The sequence below is a fragment of the Saccopteryx bilineata genome, chromosome 4, assembly GCF_036850765.1.
Source record: "Saccopteryx bilineata isolate mSacBil1 chromosome 4, mSacBil1_pri_phased_curated, whole genome shotgun sequence".
Lineage (NCBI taxonomy): Eukaryota > Metazoa > Chordata > Mammalia > Chiroptera > Emballonuridae > Saccopteryx > Saccopteryx bilineata.
In genome coordinates this window covers 22,213,493-22,229,407 of record NC_089493.1, presented here as the reverse complement: position 1 = coordinate 22,229,407, position 15,915 = coordinate 22,213,493, and the positions used below count along the sequence as shown (strand labels likewise).

The 15,915-nt window shown below is 37.7% G+C and overlaps 1 protein-coding gene across 15 annotated transcripts in view; it reads left to right on the top strand.

Moving 5' to 3' along the window:
- The window catches only part of NRXN3 (neurexin 3), a 1,648,091-nt gene that overhangs the window by 1,622,987 nt on the left and 9,189 nt on the right, over nt 1-15,915 (top strand). The gene's annotated exons all lie outside the window — the stretch shown is intronic.

The window sequence follows — 15,915 nt, the reverse complement described above, 5'->3', positions numbered from 1 at the left end:
GAAGCTCTGTCATATAGCCAAATTGCATAATTATGTAAATGCAGCACAATATTATGTAATTGAACGTTTTGGAATGAAAACAAGCCAGGTGTGCAAAACTGTTTGCAATCTGGAGCAACCATTTTAACATATATCTGCCAAGTAACAACCTCTCAGGCAGAGAAAGACAGCTCTGGCTCCCCTGCCAAGAAAATATGCATGAAAGTGAGTGTACATTCTAGTACATACAAACTCTTGAGTTGTTTGTTATGAAAGTCCCTCTGTACAACAACAACTATACTGACAGACTGAAAATCCAGAGAGGTAGTAAATAAATAAAATGTCCCACACCCACTCATAATATTAACCCTTAAGAAACACAGCAAAGACATTTCAGAGCAAGGGACTGTGGGGGCCCAGAAGTCACCCACATGTGCTTCTGTGGTATGCAGATTGTTTCGAGCCCAAGGCAACTTGCTTAGAACAAACTTTAGCCTCCCTCCTACCCTCCACATCCTTAAACTGCCTAGAAGAATCTTAATTAGAGGCCTTGCCCATAAGCGATTATCAAACTAGTATTATTTACTAAACATCTGCTTTTCTTATCCTGCAATGACCCTTTGAAACCCCCAAGGTACCTTATCCTTAGCTCACACTATTTTTTTTTACTTGAGAGAGAGAGAGAGAGAGAGAGAGAGAGAGAGACATCTATATTTGCTGTTTCACTTATTTATGAATCCATTGGTTGGTTCTTGTATGTGCTCTGACCCATGATTGAACCTGCAACCTTGGTGTATTGGGACAATGCCAACCTACTGAGCTACCTGACCAGGGCCAAGCTCAGACTGTCTTATATACCTCAATCCTCCTTTCTATCTCTGGAGAGGTTCTTCATCTGCATGTTGGGTCTCTGAACCTCTCATGTATGCAGGGTTCCCATATGTATGTATGTATTAAATTTGGTTATTTCTTCTTACTAAAAAGAAAAGAAAAGAAAACACAGAATCCATCATTTCTTACTAACAACTGAGATTTACAGTACCACTGGAAAAGCATACTCCATTACAAATGTTGGCATTTCATCCACAGCTCGTTCTCCTTATTATTTCTCTCTCTGCCGACTTTCTCTCATCTGATAAGGGTTTTCCAAGTGCTGCTCTGTACACTGCTAAAAGAAGACAGAGTGTGTGCTAAGAGGCCTCATCTGAGCCTGCTGGAGGACCCCAGTCTCTTAACCTTCCATTTCTTGAACCAACCATTTTACCATATAGTATTTGCTGCTCAGCCTCACAGCTAAAGACACAACAACATTTTATACGAAATGTCACCATTGAAAACATTATGTATCACTTACAATATAGCCATGTGTCCATACTTGTTTGTTGCACGTAAAGACTGTAGCACTCACCATAACACAAAAGGAGCTAGTTAAATATTTTGCTGAGAGTGGTATTCTAGATTAATTCTAACTATTTGAAGGTGACCATGTCAGAATCAAATCCAGAAAAGTCTGCATTCATTCCCTGTCAAAAGGAACTGGAGCATGCAAGAGCCAGGTTCACACACCCTTTTCTTCCTTCTGCACATTTCTCTTTTCACACTCTAATTTCTTCACAGGGCAAATGAAATAATGGCAACATTTGCAAGACACTGAGACCACCTTATCAAGTACCTTTCAAGAGCAAAAAAATATATATATTTTTTAGTTCCGAGCCCATCAGGACAAAATAGAAAAATCAGGTCCCTCTTCAAGATTTGTCTTATTCAATTGTCACTGATTAGGCTTTGTGAGGCCACACAACTGTTTCATTTTTAAATATTTTCATCTATAGCCCTAGCTGGATAGCTAGATAGAATGCCAGCCCAAGCACAGAAGTTGCTAGTTCGATCCCTGACCAGAGCACATACAGGAATAGATTAAAGTTCTGGTCTCTCTCTTTCTTTCTCTCTCTCTCTCTCTTTCCCCACTCTCTAAAATCAATAAATTAAAAATTAATAAATAAAATAAAGTAAAATATTTTTATCTGAACCATAACATTTTTCCTTTTAAAGATATCATTCTCAGATTAGTGTTTTGTTTTTTGTTTGTTTGGTTTTTTACTTGGAAAACATTCAGCATCTGAAGATTTTGATTTCTCCTTCCACATTTCCTGGGCTTCTGCTCTAGGATTTAAGCCTACCCTTGTTCATGAAGGGCTCTTTTTTGGCAGAGCCTTTGCTTTAGAGGGGTGGAAATGTGGTGTGCAGGATGAAGTAAATAGCTACACCCCAGATGACATCATTGAGAGGTTGAATAGAAGAAAATTGTGGCCACCAACATAATTATTCAAATTGGATAGTAGCCATTGCCCTAAGGTTCATATTTTTCTTCAGAAACAAACTGGCCTGGGATTCAATGTAAGCATAGGTAAGTTAGAATTTCAACGCTAAATCACATCTCTGCACAGAGCACACAGTTTTTGTGGTTGACAATCAAAATAGTTACACAAGAAATTATCATCACCCTATCAGACATGCCTATAATTGAAATCCTGGTGTGCCTGGGATAGCCTAGCTTATTTTTGGATGGGTATTAAAATTTACGAGATAAATGTCAATCAGAACTCAATCCTATGCGATTGATTTCCAAGCTCCTACAACTTTGTATCATTAGGGTAGAATGCTTTCTAGTAGGATTTCTTTCTAAAATTATATAGAGATAAGCAGAATAAAAGCAACATTGTTCTTCTAAACAAAATTCAGCCAACGCCTTAACAGTTCAAAGAATTTGGACTGAAAGGTTCTGGGCACTGGAAGGAACTCACTGGTTAATGGAAAAGAAGGTGCTAAATGTGATCCCTGGATATTTTAATAATTTTTACTTGCCTAGTCTGCCTTCCCCATTGGCTTTCTTGCAGTAACCAGTTCCATGTTGAAGACCAGAGGGTCAGGCCCAAGCAGCTGCCATTGAAACTCTTGTCAATTGACATCTGATACACTTTAAGGTTGTTAAAACCAAGGGCCCCATTTCAGCTAGGAAATATTAGACTTTTAGTGGCAAGCCTGGCTGGTGAGACAGTTCCATCCACTATTCTAGACAATGGTAAAACTGGCTCACATGACACGAAGCTACCTGTAGTGCTTCCTAACTATGCTTTTCAAAATCGATGTCACTTTCTTTTATTCCGTCACCATTATAAGATGAGCTATACCACAGAGAAAGAGCTGCTTGTAGTTTTAAAATATAGATGGGTAATTATTGCCATGTAGCCACAGAACAACTTGGATTAAGGACTCCAGAGAACCTTATACATCTGAACGTCAACACAGTAAAATGATAGAGGTGTGAAGCTTCCTAAAGCAATAAAAGTCTCTCACACCCAACACTTTCTTCTAAAAGCTGGGGCTGCTAGATTGAAACTTTGCTATTGTTTATATAACACCTAAAAAAAAATTCCCTGACCTATGTTGTCTCTTTTGGTCTACCATTTTATTACTACCTGATTTCCATATGGGGCCTTCTCAGTGGCTAGTCTGCCCAGTGGGAAATCAGCTTTCAAACCTTCAACCCTGGATTACTAGATTTCCCTCTGTTGCTTCTTAATAACCCTGATATCCAAGATAATATTCTGAGTATCTATTCCAGGATTTTGTCATTTCAGTGCAGGAAGCACAGAAGTTATCCCTTCTTAGGAATAAGAAGGAAGTATTGTGAAATAGTTATGTAATTGATTATTTATTCTTAAGAGAAAAGGCAACATAAAATGTATGCTTTCACTATGTAGTGACATAGTGTTAGGCAAATGGTACCTGTAATAAAATCAAAATTTTTAAGAAATGATAATACTGACTTTGGAACAGTTTTGAACTCCACTAATCTTCCTTAAGTCATTGTTTCTTTCAAAAGATCATTTTATCTAACCCTGACATTTTACAGGCAATAAAATGGTGCTCATAGAATTATCAAGTCACTTACCTGGGGTTACATAACCCATAAGATTGCCTGCATGTCCTACTTCCTGATGTTATGTCTGCTCTAGGACGGTTGGGAGAGCTTACTTTCTGGAAGCTTTGCTTGTTAGTAGGATGTACAACCTGTGGGATAAGACCCAGAAGCATCCGATTTTACTTACCATATATCCCTGGTTTCTCTAGAAACATATTAAATAAATGTTCTCATCTCTTTATTACTTTATTCTTTGGAACACAAATAGTGAACACCACTGCTTTACAAAGTGATTCTTTTCACCAGTAAGAATTCTTTGATGTCACTGTCTATAAAATATTAGAGAGTTATTCTCTGGAGACTTTCACATTGTTAAGTCCTTGATGTTAGATACTTTCCTTCTAATCCAAAGAAATAGGTCTTAGGGACTGTGAGTCCATCAAATATCTGCAAATATGTAGGCTGTTTTAGATGCTAAAAGGCATTTGTGTCATTCTGCCTTGATTTGTGCCCATTAGCCAGACCACCAGGGTACACTGGGAAATGACTTTTTTACTTTTCAATAATTATTTATTGAGTACTTATTTCATGCTATAGACACATTTCTGTCACTGTCTTTAGCCTTCCGGTCAACACTGCCTACAACCTTAAGTAGCAGTGACCAAAAGCAATTGTCTACTATGTACTGCTGTCATACCCAAATCCTGGCTGTCCTCAACAAAATTGAAAGGGAGAAAACCCAGAGTCAGCAGGCTTATTCAGAGTAGTTACAGATGCTGTTCATAACTTGAGAAGGTCGTTGCATGTAGTTAGGCAGGCCTTGCCTTGCTCAACTCCAGAAGATACTATTTACATGGACTACGTGTAATTCTGCAACTCCTGGAATTCTAGAGTGAAATCGCCCTAACTTTCAAGCAGACAGGTGCTTGTACCAACAACAGTATGCTGTCCTATTTCTTGCTAAATAATATTTTCAAGAAAATATGACACTTACCCTCATCTGCAAGGAAAATTTGAGTTGAGTGAAAGCAAAAACAAAACTGGTATGATAAGGACAAAATGTTTTCTCTGAGTTTTCATGACACTGCTCCAGCCCTAGTCCTTAACCTAATATAAATTTCAATCCTAGATTTGCTTAGTGGCCGTGTCTATTTGTCCTTAAACTAGAAGAGAAGTGGTGATAACCTGCTTCATCAAAAAATTTTACCTAATTGCACAAGATAGCAAGAATTTCCTAGTGAGTTGTTTACATGAAGACTAATATGTATTTGTACTAATAACTCCATAATATATAATTTAAAAATCAGCCTTATTTTTTTAAAAGGGATCCAAGCAAGTCTAGCTATTGGTCATGTGATTTTTGCAAATATAATACTTAGCACTTAACTGAGTTTTGAGTTTCTGCTTTCAGTACTATTCATTCATTTAAAAAAGCAAATATGACGTTTTGGCTAATAGCATTGGGGAAAACAAAAACTATATATTAATACTATGAAACAGGAATAAAATTAATGAACAAATATTCTAATGGAGTCACTACACATGAGCACATCAAATTTCTGCATAAAGAGAGAGATTATGAGTGAGTTTCAGGGTTCCATCATGCTGACTTTCTTAATTAAATGTGGCACAATTGCTAAAAACAAGACTTTAAATGTTTCTCAAATCTTTTCTTTAACAGTCACCACATGTAGCATGAAGACTTAAAAATCAACATGATCTAAAACAGCACACACAAAATATATCAGAATCTATTTATTATTACCACTGAGAAATAGTACCGGAGACCACACTGGCTTAATCTGGCCAAGGAGATGTTAAAAGTCACCAGATGGCCACTGGCACTTTTGTTTTCAAAGCTACCTATAGCTCTTTCTCACATTGTGACACTAATCTGCAGCCAGCCTAGTGTCTCATCCTCGTCCTAACACCATGTCACTCTACAGACATGTTAGGCTCCGTGGTTGTGAAAGGACACAGTGGGAAGCTATTTTTTGTGTCTTCTGGCCTGCCTGAGGCTGTGCCAGTAGCATCTGTGCCCGTTCAATGAGTACAGAGGAAGCCATTTTTCTTACTGCTTTAGAACAATTAGTGGCGTCTACCAAGTGTCGATCTAAAATGTACAATAAAATAATAGGGCACAGAAAAACAACAACAACAACAAAAATGTGATAATTTACTCCAATAGTTGTCCAACAGTTGTTTGACAGTGCTTTTTAAAAATTTTTGTATAGAGTCAATGATGGATTAAGATATTTAGGAAAGAAAATAATATTGGACAGAGATATTCAGAGAGCACTTGCAATTTAAGAATTCAAGAAAATAGCAAAGGAATCAAATCATGTAGACTATTTTGTTAAGTACTTACTATATTACTGATGCTTCCATTACATTAGTTTTAGAATAGGTAGATTATCCAAAAGCATTTATTGTGTGATCCTAAAATCTATGTATTAGAATTTTAGGTATCTTTTGATGTTCCAGTGAGATAATTATTACTCATAATATTTCTGAAAACACATACATATATATTACCCATACAAAATGTTTGTATGCCTAATTTCTCCTTTGAGTAATCCAACATCTGGTGAAGTTTTCCTCCATTTTACACACAAGAGATCGTCATGGCTTATTCATGGTCACAGAGGGTGGATCCCAGCCAGGATTTTGCCCAGGTCTTTGACTATAAATTCAATCAGGTTTTGCATAAGAACCCTTTCAGAAATTTTTAAAAATGCATTTATCTAGATACTGGCTGCTAACCAGTCCCCACTACTTCTAGCAGAGACTGATTTAGTGGGTCTGACTGATGTGACCTGAGACTGTGCAAAAAACCCTCAAGGGCTCTCTGAATATCTCATTGCGCAATATTAATTTTGAAGGTAAAATGGTTGGAAATAAATCTGCAGAGATCATAAGATCTCCTGTGGCCTTTATTTTTGTGCCCATTCAGGGGTCCCCAAACTTTTTACACAGAGGGCCAGTTCACTGTCCCTCAGACTGTTGGAGGGCCGCCACATACAGTGCTCTTCTCACTGACCACCAGTGAAAGAGGTGGCCCTTCCGGAAGTGCGGTGGGGGGCCGGATAAATGGCCTCAGGGGGCTGCATGCGGCCCACGGGCCGTAGTTTGGGGACGCCTGGTAGCTTGTTTGTAATTTTCCATAGTCACCAAGAACTGAATATTAAAAACATTCTGTTTAAGGATGGTATTGTGGTATAATGTAAAATATATAGGATTGGGTACAGAGTTAAGCAACATTCTAGTCGTGTAACTTTGGACACATTCACTTCTTTTGGTCAAAGTTTGCTGGTATGTAAGATACAAGTGTAATGATTAAGAAAAAATAAAATAGCTAAAGCACTTGACACAATAAATGGCAGAAAGTAAGTTCTCAATAACTCTTAAGAATGTCTCCTTCCAGAGGTAGACCACTAGTAAATTTATATTTGAACTACATAATTATAACTTGTATTTTCCTTCTTTTTTTTCCATATTTGTAAGGACATCACTATGTTAACCATTTGGTCATATGCATTTGTCCCTAAGCATATAACTTTACTAATCTGGAAGCTCATATGCACTGAGTTTAGAGGATGACTAGGAAATTTTCATAGCCCCTTCCCTAACCTACAGTAGTTAAATTTATAAAAATTAAAAATAATCTCATGAGACATGTCTTGCTCACCCAGACATCTCTGAAGTCTTCTCCTCTGTGGTAAACCAGCTGCTTGAGTCTCAGGTCAGACACAGTCAAAGGCATATAATCATGGTACATCATCCTAATGTCGAGTGCATGAGCCTTAGGCAAGCTTTTCATCTTGTTTGTACAGTACTAATTTTCATTCCAAAACCCCTTGGTGGTATTGATTTTATAAACACTATATATTATTCCTAGCAATAAAGGTAGATTTTAAAGGAAAAGAGGTGTTTTCAAGATACGATGAGTTTAATTGCAATATGTTGTCAAGTTCAGCTATTCCTCCTGGTCTATTTAGAGAACTTAAAGGCCCTGCAGAGAGGAGACAACGGGTTGGAATGCCCAGCTGCTACCACCCAGAGGAACTCCAGCACAAAGAAAACAGTCAGAATGCTGACAGAATAGAGAAACTTCCATGGAAAAGACAAGCAAAATAAACCTCATTGAATAAGTCATTACTATATAAACACAATCATAAGACGTCAGGGTACTAGTTGAGGAGAAAGTCCCCACTGCTCCGGGTTCTGCTGCCGGTGGCTGCAGGGCCACAGGACGCAAAGATAACCAGGCGTATTTCACACTCGGGTCGCCATTGCTCCCACTCATGATTTGTCTGGCCCATCCCCTTCTGTTGCCTGAAGACAAGCATCAAAGTCTGGCAACTCTAGGCCTGAACATTGTGTTTCTCTTTTCTTGAGCTTTCATAGCTCCAAGAAAAGCCCGAGTTTTTAATAAACATCGCACCACCAGTTTATAAAAGGGAGAATGATCTAGATTGTGATGTGTTTTTTTTGGGAGCCTTTTTTAAGCCAGCTGTGAACAAGAAGGTCCAATTTGCATTGGAACTGCTAGCTAGAACTCAGGGAAATCCCATCTGGTGTGTAGAAGTGTAAAAGAAAATAAAACAGACCAGAGAATGCAAGGCTTCGATAGTTTACAAAACATTTAGTGGCCAACCTGAGCTCTTACTATGGAATCCAGCACTATTCTAAAGACAGTGGAGAATGAGGCACATCTCTGTTCTCACGGAGCTTATACTCCATAAATAAATGGGTAAGAGTTATACAGTAAATACTTTGCAAAGAATCATGAGGGATGATCAGTTAGTGATCAGCTTGCTACTCACAGGGAAGTCATGGAAGGCTTCTTTGAGGAGCAAAATTGGAAGGAACTAGCTGGGCAAAGGGCAAGAAAAGAAGTCTTTCTGGTAGAGACACTAGAGATTATGGCCAGAATCTAAAAGGTCCAGGGACAGCATATAGAATTTTCATTTGGAGAATTCTGCTTTTAAAGATTTTAAGCAAGAAAATGTCTTGCTTTGATTTATATTGTATACTTTTTTTGTTTGTTTGTATTTTTCTGAAGCTGGAAACGGGGAGAGACAGTCAGACAGACTCCCACATGTGCCCGACCGGGATCCACCCGGCACGTGGGCGACACTCTGCCCACCTGGGGGCGTCGCTCTGCCGCGACCAGAGCCACTCTAGCACCTGGGGCAGAGGCCAAGGAGCCATCCCCAGCACCCGGGCCATCTTTGCTCCAATGGAGCCTTGGCTGCGGGAGGGGAAGAGAGAGACAGAGAGGAAGGAGGGGGGGTGGAGAAGCAAATGGGCACTTCTCCTATGTGCCCTGGCCAGGAATCGAACCCGGGTCCCCCGCACGCCAGGCCGACGCTCTACCGCTGAGCCAACCGGCCAGGGCTATATTGTATACTTTTTAAAGATCACCTTAGTTTCATTATGGAGACTGGATTTTAGGGAGCCAAAAGGGGAGGTGGGGGCATCAATTGGGAGGCTACTGCAAAGTCGAAGCAAGAAATTCTGGTAGCTTATTCTATGACTCGATTAATGGTGATGGAGAAAAATAGAAATGTGAGAAATGCGTTGCCAAAGTAGAGTCAATAAGAGTTTCTGGTACATGGACGGGATACATGAAGGTGAACCTGGGTGTGGCTCAAGTATGATAACTAGTTAGGGGCTGGTGCACCTTGATCAAACCCAATAAAGGGGAAATACAAAGGGAGATGCAAATTTAGAAGGAAAGTAAAGTCCAAAGCTCTGTTTTGGCCCTTTTTGATTGAGGTGCCTCTTAGAAATGGAAATGAAAATGTTGAGAAGGAATTTGGATAAAGGAATGTGAAATTCTGCGAGGAGGTTTGAACTGGAAATTATAGTCACATAGTATTACAGCTGAGGGGCTGGATGGGATTACCTTGAAAATGAAGGCAACCTGGGGTCTCACTTGAGGTCAGGCAAGAGATGGGGCCAGGACAAGAGGAGGAAAGTTAAAAAAATCTTTCGTAGTTCAAGTTAAAAAAGCCAAGTATTTCATACAAAGCCTTCATTTCTGACTAGCACACAGGTATTTTTATGTTAATAAAATAAATATATTTTTTTTGTATTATGTACTGTCTTGGGCTTTAATAATATTAAAGGGGCCTAACTAGTTCTCACATAATGAGCTGTATGCATATATCAGCCCTAAATATCCACATAGAGACAAGGCTAAGAACAGGGGAGTGGTTACTTAATTCATGATTTTGGTTTTTGTTCTTTCTTTTTGCTTTACTTCATGAAGATTATTTTCTCTGATTAAAATATTGGTGCCAGCAAGGATAGCTTTTTGAATTCCATTGTTCAACAAATATGTATTGAAGACCTATGGTGTGCCCTGTTCTATGCTGGAGAGATTAAAAAACAGAAGCAAAATTGGTTTCAACTTCTGCTTCAAGAAAATCATAATATCCTGAGTGAAGAAAGGCTTACTTACACTAATACCTGATTAGCATTAAAACAAAATGATAAGAATATTAATTCCTAGTTTCTTAATTGAGTTTTTTTCCTTTTGTGTTATCTTAACTAGTAGTAACACTTTGGAGAGAAAGGAACTAAAATATCACCTTGACCTTCCATTCCCTCGTGTTCTCATCTCATGGTTCTAATGTGTGCTGGGATATGTTATTTCCAAGGGTTTTACTGAGATTTCCACTTCTGTCATCATTCTCTTTGGTGGCTTCAGTCATACCAAGTAGTGCTAATGACATCTTCTTGCATTTGAATGGAATATTTTATAGTTTCCAAACTAATTTTAATTGTGATACACATAAATTTGTGAGTTAGAGAGGATAAGTTCTTATGATTGTGTAAATGAGGAAACAGGCTCCAGGAGTTGGGATGAAGGGCAAGTGACGTGTGTCAAATCACATGATTGGATGGAGGGCAAAAATTGATGTCTACGTCCATGCTTCTACCACTAAATAAATATGTTCTCATGGAAACATATCTAAATAATACCTCTTCAGAGCTTAATTCTAACCCTACAGAAAAATAAAATAAGATAATTATAAAATCAGAGGCAGACATAACAAAAATTCACCATTAACAGATGAACTAATCAAACTTTGGGAATTTAGCATTATTGGAGAGATAGGGACAAGGGCTCAAAAGAAACAGAATAAAAAATTACTTGGGTGGGATTTGGGATTGAGGTTATGGTTTGTTTGATGCTGAAGCAGATGCTTCAGGAATCATTCTTGGAGTAGCACTGACCTCAGTTGTCTGGGGCTCGCCTTTTTTTTTAATACAAAACCCTCATGTTATAACTATGGTGCCAACTTTGAAGACAATAGTAACAAACTTTTGAAAAAGCCCTTTAGAATTTATAAGCACTTTCCCATTCAAAATTTGTTGCATAGCCTACCTTGTGAGGTAGGTTAATTAAACAGACATTATAATCTCCATATTACACAGGCGGAAACAAACACAGAGATTAACTGACTCTGTCAATGTCCTAACAAGCTGGTGTCATAGGAAGTACAACTAAGACTGGAACTTAGATCCCCTGCCCCTAAAATTTCTATTCCATATACTACATTTTAGGCACAAGGTGGCCGCTATGTTGATACATGATTGTAATGCCTTTATGGAAGTTATAGTATAGTATTTTGGTAAAAAAGGTGAGTAATTAAAAGTACTGATTCATTTGTTCATTCATTAGTTCATTCACTATAAAATGTTTGATTATTAATATTTTAGTTGGTAAGAAAAACAGATTAAAAAAAAAACTCTATCCTTGTCCTGAAGTTTTTAGAGTCTTCTTGAATGTGAGAATAAAAGAAATAAAATAAAATAAAGTGCATTGAATTATTAAAGTCATAGAAATTTATATAGGGTACAGTAGGTTCACAAAGAAGAATGGAGATTATGGGACAGAATTATAGGCACAAGTTAAAGGTCATGGAAATATAGGGAAAGAAGTCATTAAGTTAAGGTTCTTCTACATCTAAACAGCTTACCAGGTTTGATTATGTGATACTACTCTTTATAATGTTTTATCCATTCTATCTGTCGTCTTAAGTATGAAAAACTACTCTAATTTTGGCAAGCAAATCATTAATACAGAAATACCGTTTTAAATATTGGGCTTTAGAGTATCCTGAGCTCTCTTTTCCATCTTAGAGGTTTAGTTATTTTGGTTTCTCCTTAATCCCTATAATTATATGTGGAAACTGAGTTTGGGGAAAAAACACACACATGAAATTTTTTTTTATTTGGGGACATTTTTGTTCAACATTAAAAAGAAAGTTTTTAACGTTTTACTTAGAAACAAATAGCATGTATGAAGCAGGCTTCTTTACCACTTCTCACGGCATCGCTCACATCTGCAATAAAAGCTATGAGGAGTCAGAGTATATGCAGGGCTGATATATGTATGTCACAGATGAGACATGACATGACAGTTATCCCTGTGATCCCAGGATTCCATATCCATCCTTGGAGTCTCCATTTTGATCCTAAGCCAAATTGTGATAATGAACTGAGCCATTCATTCTTCTAGAAGGATCCCTCCCTTCATCCTATGGACACATAAAATAATCAATGAAATGTTTTTGTATAGAGAGACAGAGGAGAAAGTTTACTGCATAGATCTGATGCAAAAGTCTTGAAAATCCTCATTAGGTATTAGTTCTCCAAACTCCCTTCTTAGATTTCCCTACTTGTAATATTTTAAGTCTTCCCTGGTGTTGCACTCAGACTCCCAAGAATGTTTGCTCTTCTTTCTCTCTCCAGGACTATTCCTCAGAAATCTTAAATATTTAATCATATACTCAGTAATTCATTTGGGCATTCCTCTTTGACTCCCCCTATATACATTGAAGACAATGCCCTTCAGCAACTAGGACCCACTCTCCCAGGAAGTTTCCAACTTGAGTTATTTGAGTATGATTTTGGGTTTCTTAAGCACAACCCCCAGCAAGTTTAGAAACGTATTTCTTTGAAACCATTTCATTCTCCAAGATGAATGCTGACTAGTGTAATTCCAATGCATTACACTTGATGTTTTTAAAAGTTTGATTTTGCATTTAGACAGAGTTATTTGGTCATGGTGGGATAAAAATGGTCATATCAAAACATGCTATTTCAAGTCAAATTATTGTGTTATTTGTTCTCAGTGGCAAAAAAAAAAAAAAATACCCTAGAGCATTCTTTACACCCAGTAAAGGCATAGATACTAAACCATACAGTTACTGATAACAGAAACATAGTGCAGATAGCTAATGAAAGATGAAAGTGAAACTGTGACATGCTTATGAGTAACTAGCAATATTATTTTGTATCTTATATTAGAAACCAAACAAGCTTTATGCACGTTAACTGATAGTTGACACAGAAAGGTGTAGTCACTGTATTTTTGCTGTGTTGGCTTCTTTTGAAACAATGGCTTCCATGAGTTTAAAAAATACATCTTTTATTTGCAAAATGACAGCCATAAATTTTGGTATGTTCAATAGTTTAAACCAGTGATTTTCAAAATGTAAGTGATGTCCTACTCGCATGACTTTTAAAACAGGCTGTTTGAAATAGGTAGATTACTCAATAGAAACCATAGGAGACCCAAATTGTTGATATATCTTCCTCAAAATACTTCTTATTATCCAGTAGTTTATATGTACTGGAAGTATTGTTTTCTTTAAGTCTCATACTTAGACCAGTTATGTTGCCTACTTTAAGAAATGGCCTAAAAAAAAAAAAAGAAAGAAAAAAGAAAGAAATGGCCTATGGCACAAAAACAGTTCATATGAACATTATCAAAACTAACTTTGTTCTACAGACATCATTCAATGTCTTGTGAGGGTCTTATCATACAATAAAATTCAATGTTAAAAGATTAATCACTCAAAAAAAAAATACCATCTAAATGCCAACAAAGGTTTTTCTTTTTCTATATTATTGGGAATTTTCCCCACCTCCTAAAACTATCCAGCTGCCTTTGTGAAGTTCCTAAAATAATGACTAACATTATTAAACCAGTGACTAAAAATCTTGGTACGGACTGACCCATGGGGACACATTACTATCATTATTTTAGTATAAAATAATAAAAGGGGCGTCCATAGGGGGTAAAAGTCTGGCTCATCTTTACAATTTATTCTGTTTGTTAAAGTCACTCAAAAAGAGTTCTTGGGAGTGATTAGAATTGGCTGTCAGAACCAAGTGCTCTCAAGTGTCTTGCCTTTGCGGTTTGCCTACCTGGGTTTCCCAGTCCTTGGTTGAGCATTAATGTTCTCACAGGGATATAATGTTGAATAAAACTCCTGTGATCTCTTCCAGTAGAGGCTGAGACCATTTCTAAAAAGTGCTTCCTCATGTCCCTTCTATGGTGCCTTTCCCTCAGCACGCGCGCACGCACGCGCACACACACATGCACATGAACACGCTCTCTCTCTCTCCCTTTTTCTCCCTCTCTTCTCTTCTCCACTTTTCTCAATGTAGAGCGAATGGAAAATTTTTCCCCACATGGTCTCTGGAAGACTGGTTAAATTTTCCCCAGAGTACTCCAAATAAACCATCCTCATTTCCTGGCTATCCTGTAGTTTACAGATATGGACACTGTACCACTTTGTTCTTTGAAGTAGAGAGGGACTTTACCCCTAGTACTAAAAATGGTGTATATATACATTTATATGTATATTGGCTATTCCATTTATCAGGCTCATTTTATTAGCATTCTGTTGTCACCCATCGTGCCCCCTCAATTTGGCAATTCCCAGGAACATTCATATGGAACAATCTTAATTATAACCTCTCAACAGCTTATAAAATATAGTTTTTTAGGCCACAAGTGAATACGGGATACATTTCCTAGAACAGAACCCATGAATCCAGTGTATATTATAGTTTGACCTGCATTCCTACAGGCTCTACTTCAACACCCCAAACACATACACATATACAACAAGTACATGCTTTGCCTCTTGGAATTGGCAAGACACACCTCGGGATGTTCTTGGCCCCTACTGGAAAGGTGTGACACTAGGTCCAGTACCTTTCTACCACCCCGAATTGGTTTTGTCTTGCTGACCTCTCCCCAACCCTAACTTGCTGTTTCGTTTCTCTATTTTCCCTAAATGCAACTTACTTTAAGCATGTATGAACTTGATGAACATTCCTACAGTTAAAGGATAAGAGATGATTACCCATTTGTCAGTCTTAGCCACTTTCTTCTCTTTTAAGTGTCTACTTATGACGTACATCCAGACTGCACGCCCTTTTTATTTTTTTAAAGCAACAAAACCAAATTTAAAAAATATATTTTTTTAAAGGAAATGCAACATTTATTTGTTTGTTTGTTTTTTTTCATTTTGGCCATCACCAAAAGGGGAATCAACAAACTAGAAAATGCAAAGCAAAAAAGTGTCCCCTGCCCGATCTGTCTGTGCCTACTGAGCCTGTGCATCTGGTTGTTCATCTCTGAAAGTGTCTGAAATACTTTTTTTTTCTTTAAAATGTTTTTTTTTGTTCTTTTCTCCCTTCTTGTTTGGGAATTAAGTGCTTTTTTTGTATTATATCTATCTATCTATATAAATATATCAGTGTGTTTCATTTTAATTGCTAGACCTCTGTCTTCAGATTTGGTTATATCCAAAATTATGAGGGAAAAAAATGTAATGAATTGTTTTCTGCAATTTTTCCCCACTCCCTCTTTAAAGGTGGAACAACTTCAGCTGCAGAATCTCCACATCCACATCTTTCAAATTAGCCCAGTCTCATTGGGAATCACGTGCACCGTAGGGGGCACGGGGAAATGAATGACGTCATTCAGACGGTTCCATTTCTAATAGGGAAGTAATTACCAACCCAGCAAGTGGGCTCCCGGTACAAATTTGCCTTTCCGTCACCTCTGCAGATCTCTGGCCCCTTCCCCTAACTCTAGATGGGGCTGTGTGGCTGTAGATGAAGTTGTTCAACGTGAATGCATAAATCTAGTCTCCTTGTTTTTGCTTTTAACCTTTTGATCATTATTATTAGTA